This window comes from Aythya fuligula, chromosome 4 (genome assembly GCF_009819795.1).
Source record: "Aythya fuligula isolate bAytFul2 chromosome 4, bAytFul2.pri, whole genome shotgun sequence".
NCBI lineage: Eukaryota > Metazoa > Chordata > Aves > Anseriformes > Anatidae > Aythya > Aythya fuligula.
Genome location: NC_045562.1, coordinates 70,748,461 through 70,755,507, shown reverse-complemented (window position 1 = coordinate 70,755,507; position 7,047 = coordinate 70,748,461).

Sequence of the window (7,047 nt, the reverse complement as noted above, 5' to 3'; positions counted from 1 at the left end):
GATGTAGGGAATGTAGCAAAACTGCTGGGCTCACTTCAAGTCACTGTAAAAATGGTTCATTGTCCCCTCCTCTAACTCACTCCCTGCCCTAAACACCACTCAGGATCTCCAAATCAGTCCTTATCTGTATTCTAAACCATTAGACCCCTTTTCCCCCACGAGCAGTTGGCACAAGGAAAACTTTGGATTCGCGCTCCCCACACAGATGTCGGTGCAGTCCAAGCAAATAAACCCTGAGTGCGAGCATTCATACATGAAGAACTTCGCACTCGGAAACACAACCACATTAAATTGCTGCCAGAGTTTTGAAGGCAGCTTTTGAAAATATTGGCCCCACATCTTGTAATTCTGGAGCAAATGGCTTGATTCATTAGGGAAATGTCAGCAAACTGCACCTTGGGCTGCGTCCTGGGGATCCGGGAGGAGAGGGGCTGGGATGGAGACAGCCCTCTGCTTGTACATAAACGCATCCTGGGCTGATTAGCTACCAGAGGAAAAGGAAATCTTTATGATTTCTACCTGATTTTCCATGTCTGTGCAATTACAAAGGCCTGATGCAGAGGAGTATCTTTCAGCTACATAAAGCATATGCTCCCCAGAAACATTCAGCAGCGATGTTTTTGGCTCCTGTAACCAACGCTAACAGAAAGTTCAATTTCCTGACAGCACCAGTTTTTATTAAGAATGAGCATTTTGCTTTCCTTTCCAATTTTTTTTCCAGTTCCCAAAGTATTATTGATAGTTGATTATTGCTGTTTTATGGGAGGTCAAGGCAATTAGTTTGAACGGGACACGTACAAATGTGCAGTCTGTAAATCTCCGGGCAGCGCTGGAGCACGTAGGTGGTGTATGCATATAAACTGCTTCGAGGCACTGGTAAATTAAGAGGTTTCAGAAGGAAGGTTTTTATCTCTCATCTTCGTTTAGCTCTCTCAAGCCTGTCTTATGACTGTCTCATGATGATTAGACAGTATTTTTATGCAAGATCTCTCCCTACAACTCACTGAAGAGACATCTCTCTAGCAAGGAGCCTACTCAGTGCTTTGTGCCAGCCGTCTGGTTGCTCCAACACACGTTCTAGCATTGAGGTGGGGATCTCGCTCCATCACAGCTCTCCCCACATGTGCCCTGGTTCCCGTGGTCCAGCTGGTTCCCTGCCAGTTCTTCAACCAGGGACTCAAGCCAGTCCTTGGGTCTTGCCAGCTTGTCTTGTTTTTGGCCTTCTTGGGCTTCTTCTTCCCCCAAATTTCCCTTGCTTTCCCTCCCATGGCAGCCCAACAGAGTGATCCGTGGAGTAATTTATGAGTTGAATATGATTATAACCCATCAAAATGGATAGAGCAATGACATCTTCATTTTCATTGCAAAAGCCCACATTTTATGTACACTTATGTACATGGGGTGGGGGCCAGCCCTGGTCATCTCTTTTAGAGCAAAGTGCCAAATTTGAGGAAGGAGGCCTGTTAGCAGGGGCAGGAACTTAATTTCACCACTATTTCCCAACATTTGAAGCCACACAATCCTTCACTGCACAAAACCCATCCCTGATACTGGGTCACTGGTCACCAAAGAGGTTCCCTGTGCTCGATGCTACAAGAAGTCCCATAAACCTCAGGAGGCCCAAGCACGTGCATGGGTGTTCCCAAATTAGACTTGGTATTTCAACACTGACGTGAAAAGCCACAGATTTTAGTTATTGGCATATTGTGGGTTAAAACTTTTCAACAGTGTATTGGGCAAGCTTATGCTATGTGTAACTTGGGGTTAAATTTTATCCTTCCCCCCAGCCCTCACCTTTTACTACACATTTTGTTTTAATCATGATTTGCTCGAATTCAGCTGATTATATCTGAGGGCAGGCTTTGTCCTTCTCTCTGTTGCTAAGTTTAGTTAAACTTAAAGCAAAGAGCTGTTAGGATCCTTGAAGCAAAAGGTACAACTAATAACAAGAAAATTCAATTACCAAGCATCTATCCGTAATGAAGTGCCGTAGAAAATATTTTGATCTGAACAAAACACTTTGCTGGGTACAGAGTGAAATATTGTCTGATATCTAGGGCTTTTCATAAGCAAGTGGAAACAAATGTAATTATGATAGGCGTAAAGGAAAATTGATGTTTTACTTTGAAAATTAGCCTTTTCCAGGTTGTTTTTTCTGGCTCAGACAGTCTGACAATATTTTATGAAATATTTTGATCGGCTTGAAATTGTCTCTCTCTTTACCAAAAAGATGTATTTCTGGCTGAAATTTTTTACTGTATCCAGAAAGGGAAATTGTTCTGTCAAGGGTATTGTAAAAAGCCCTGTGTTTCATTGGCTTTTAATGGAACCTTAATAGAAGTTGGCAGTGTAGATGATGAAGCTGGAAGGCTGCAGTGAAATTAAAATAATCTGAAGTTGTTCTGAGGCTCACGACCATGAGAAAGCCCTCAAAGCCTGTAACTGTTCACTCAGCCATAAAGATGGCTGATCTCATTTCTTCCCACCCCAGCCCATTCTTGGGAGAAAGGCTCATGACTACAAGAAGCCCATGAGGGACCCCGCTATTGCGATTGATTTTCAACAGAAGATGTGCAGATACTGCAGTGAGGAGGGGGAAGGATCAGCTTTGCAAAAAAAGAAGTGTGTTGAAATCTGGAAGAGCTCTTGCATCTGGGAAGGAGAGGATAAATTTTAATCAATGTCAATGTTTCCAGCCGATTTAGAAAAGCCTGACTATGCAGTAAGCTGTAATGACCTCTGGCAGACTTTTAATCTAGATGCAGTGTTATAACTTGCTTTTTTTTTTTCTTTCTTTTTTTATTTTTTTTTTCTAATGACGAGCACTGCTTCCACATCACTTGGAGCAGTTGCATCTGAGCGAGCTTGTGCAACTTGGAGCTGAAGCAAAACGCAGCCTTACACCAGGGATCCCTCGGATTTCTGCCAGAACACCACCTAAAACGGAGCTAGGAGAGACATTCCCCAGGGCTAACACTACCTGGGCTGATCCTTCTCTTGTTCCCCTGCACCAATATACTCACATGCTCTTTCTTTTCCCAATCACTGCTGCTATATATTCAGACAGCTTTTGGCTTTCGGTCTATCGGTTTGTCTATTGCAGAGCCCTTAATAATGGTTATTTCCTGGTAGTGAATGCTCAACTTGGTCTAGGGGGACCTGTTTGTAGCATAGTTTTCTATAATTACCCAAAATTTACACAGCAATTCCAGGCCTATTATATGGGGCACAGTATGTAATTACAGGCATAACATATTAGGTCCTAATAACAGCAAATATATCATTACACAAATCATTCATGCATCTGTGCTGATATTTTTATATGGAGCAAGTGAATACAATTACTAATAATTGCCATACACATCTTACAGCTGCAGGGTAACCGGTGCCACCGTGACACAGAGCAGGGCAGGGGCAGGGAAACTCCCAGTGAAATGCCTTGGAACCTGTGAAACATTGCATCCGAAGGTTTTGTCCTCCAGGAGGTGTAGATGGCCATCCAGGGTGTAGACGAGGGGAGTAAATCCCACAAAAGCATCATCAAGTAGCATCCTACAAAAGCAGCATCGAGCAGAATTGGGCCATCAGGTCACTGAGGGGAGATATACAGATCGTGCATCCCACCTTCCAGTTTGGAAGAGCTGGGCTTGGCCCAATTTGTAATAAAGGTGCTTTGAGGCACTTTAAACCTTCCCCGAAAGGCAACTGCTGATCCCTGGCAAATGTGGGTAGCCTGTGGGGGAGAGGTGTTAGTGCTGGCATCCATCAGGCAGCAGCAGTGTGGCGTGAGTTAATGGCACCGACGGGGTACCCGGCCAGCTGTAAACCTGCGGGTACGGCTTTACGGGTGATTTGGGTTGATGCATGCTCCTTTACAGGGGATTTGGGCTGGTTATGAGGTTGATTTAGGCATGGACATCCTGGCAGCCCAGGGTGCATCATTTCAGCCTGGAGGGCAGCAAGGTGGAGGGCAGGTGCCATGGAGACGTCTTTTTCTTTTTTTTCTTTCTTTTTTTTTTTTTTTTCTTCCCATGCCAGTATTTCAAAAAGTTCAGGTGATGACTTCTGTTTCAGCATCTGGCTATTTATACCTTCTGCATGGTTTAGGCTGAAATCTTTCCTTCACTGACGGGTTAACCTGCTCTCTGGGCTCTGTCTGCAACAGCCCATCAGCACCTCTGATGGCACGACCCTGGATTCGCAATGCCAAGTCCCCTTTTTCCACATCACCCAAGTCAACGGGAATTTTGTTCACCTCTCCATAGCACCTCGGAGGAATGATACGAGGAGAAAAACCCATGGGCTGGAGTCTGCCCTGAGGCAAGCTCAGGGGCAGGTGGTTGGGAGCCAGCTGTAGGTGTTAGAAAGCATTAAGGAAAAGCTCTGCTGAAAAGCAGGGAATATTAATTCAGGCACCACTCCATAGTTATCGACAGGACCTGGCTTGCATTTCGACAGCTTGGCTTGGGCAGAGGTCTCCATGTCGTCTGTCTGCCATCCTATTTCTGCATGGAAATACCCCAGCTAGAGCAGTGATGATGATCTGGAGCCACAAGGACCAGCTCCAGCCTGCCAAAACATTTTTTTTCTCAGCCTTGGGGATACTGAGAGGTCAACCTGTTCATGGGTGGTAGAGCAGGCGCCTGGCTGGGGCTCATTGGGTCTGGTGGGGTGCAGTGTGGTTGTGTTGGTTGTGTTCCCACACACCTGGCAGGAGTGGACTGTGCTTGTCCCTGCTCCAGGCTGGGGCTGGAAGCACTTCAGGGCAGGGATATGTGTTACAAGGATGGGAAAACCTTCTGCCCGTGAGAGTGCATGTGCACTAGGGAGGAGCAGCAGCATGACATGTATGTGAAAAACAAAACAAAGCCGAAACCCAAAACATAGGGGAAAAAAACTTGAAAAAAAAAAAAAAGAAAAAGAAAAAAAGAGGTTCTTCAATGAATTAGTACTGGGCTTTATCATGGGTTTACACTGATAATACCTATGTTGATGCCAGCATTGTGAATAAATGCTCTATTGAAAGTGGGGTTGAAGGGAAACATCTAGTAAAATGGGCCAGCAGGAGTTTGCTCTAAGATAAGGCCAAAATTATGCCCCTAGGCTCAGTGGAGGCACGCAGCAGAGCAGGAGCCACTTCATGGTGGGTAAAGTGCAAGCATGGAAGCCAGGGCTCCTATCCTGGGTAGATGTAGACAATCTGAGCCCATCTCACCTCAGTTTTTGCTGGGGCTTGGTCTGGTTTTGGCTCCGAATCATGTGGGGACAACAGCACCGTGGCTGTGTTGGTGGTCAGAGCTGCTGCATGGCTGTTCTGCTGGCTTGATGTCAACATACTCCCACCACCTGTAACAGAAAACCCTTGAATGAAAGAATAAGCTGGTTTTATGGGGCACACCGATGGTGGCTGCTGCTGTGAACAGTCTGCAATACCCTGAATGAGTCTAGTATAGGTCTGGTGGTGGTGTTATGTTCATAAGATGGCCCTCACCTTGTCCTCACCCTTGGAATCTCCTTCGCCATCGAACTTCTGAGCAAATCTTTAGGTCAGAAACGAGGGGAAAAGCCACTGCCCTTCACCCGCTGCAGCTGCCAGCCCAGGCAGCAGGTGTGGTGTGAGCAGCAACGAGGTGCCGTGCTCTGTGTCTGGGTGGTGTTATTGGCTTGGTGCATGAGTTCTGCTTTAATACAGCATTCAGCATCTGAAAATAAAATAAAATAAACATCCCACTGGCCTATGGGGAACTGCTGCAGGCAGGGTTCACGCCTTGAGAGCAGGATCTGGTCCCGTCTATCCTGTCCACACCTCAGCAGTCCTAGGGAGCAGAAACATGAATTTTTTAACCAGAAAGCCCCCACCTTTTGTTCAGGGTCCCCTTTGCTCGGGGACACATCACCCCTCTGTCCCATGGTGGGTCCCAGTTGGTCTGGACGTCACAGGACATCGGCAGAGGTGACCCACCAGCTTCTCCCGTGCATCCCAGGCTAGGAGCCAAGGCTGTTGCTTGTTTGTCAGGAGGGTGACAACACGGAGGGTTTTGCTTTTCCAGCATGCTAACAAACATCGTCACCACGTTATTGGATGAGGAGAGCGATCACCTGCCGTGTTTGCTGGGCAGGAGTGAGGCAAGGTCAGCTCCCTACCTCGGCTGACCCCAGCCAGGACAACAGAGTGTCATCTCCGCCGTGGTTTTCAAGGAAAACACCAACATATTTGTTATTCTTTGGTAAAAATTTACTCTTCTTGGTTTCGGAGCCAGTTGGTGGAGTTGTGCTGGGCTGGGACACACAGGGCAGTGTTATGGGGGATCATTGCCAGCCCCCTGGCTTTATCTCACCTCCCAGTGGGGCTCCAAAGCCCAGCCAGAAAATACCTCGTCTCCTCTGGCAGAGCCTTGCTCACTTAAATCAAGCAAAATCATTCATTTTTTTTTAACTTCTAGAGACTTTCTTCCTGCATTTACTGGAGGGAAATGGATAGGGTGTGAATAGCAGGGCACGATTAAGGGAAGTGAAATTGGGAACGTGCAAATGAGCAACTTGATCTGAAGGGTTAATGTTTCCCTCATCAGAGGGACAAACGATATTGCGTGACCTAGAGCCCCAATCACAGCCTGACGGTGCTGCCTGGCTTGTGGCTTACGCATTTGCAGCAAATTTCTTATCTATCAGCAGCGATTAAAAAGTGGGAAAAAAGGCAAATAAAGATCAGTGGTATTGTATCACCGGCTCTCCCTGCAGACCTTGCTGTGCTGATAATCATTAACTCTCCTAAACTGAGAGCCACCGCAGAGCTCAGGATCAAAACATAGTATTTCTCACATTTACAGAAATTTAATGCATATTTGATGCTAGTTGAAGAGGGAAATGCCCGCAGTGTTTCCGTAGCCCCTAACTGCAGCATAACCTGTGTGTGCCATGAGGAACATGACCCTTGAAAGTAAATGCACCTTCAACCCAGCACCTTGTTGGTTGAACACCCCCACAGTGTTTTCCATGCTCCTGTGGCCATGCACGAGTCCGTGCACTCAGCCCCTCTCCCAATTA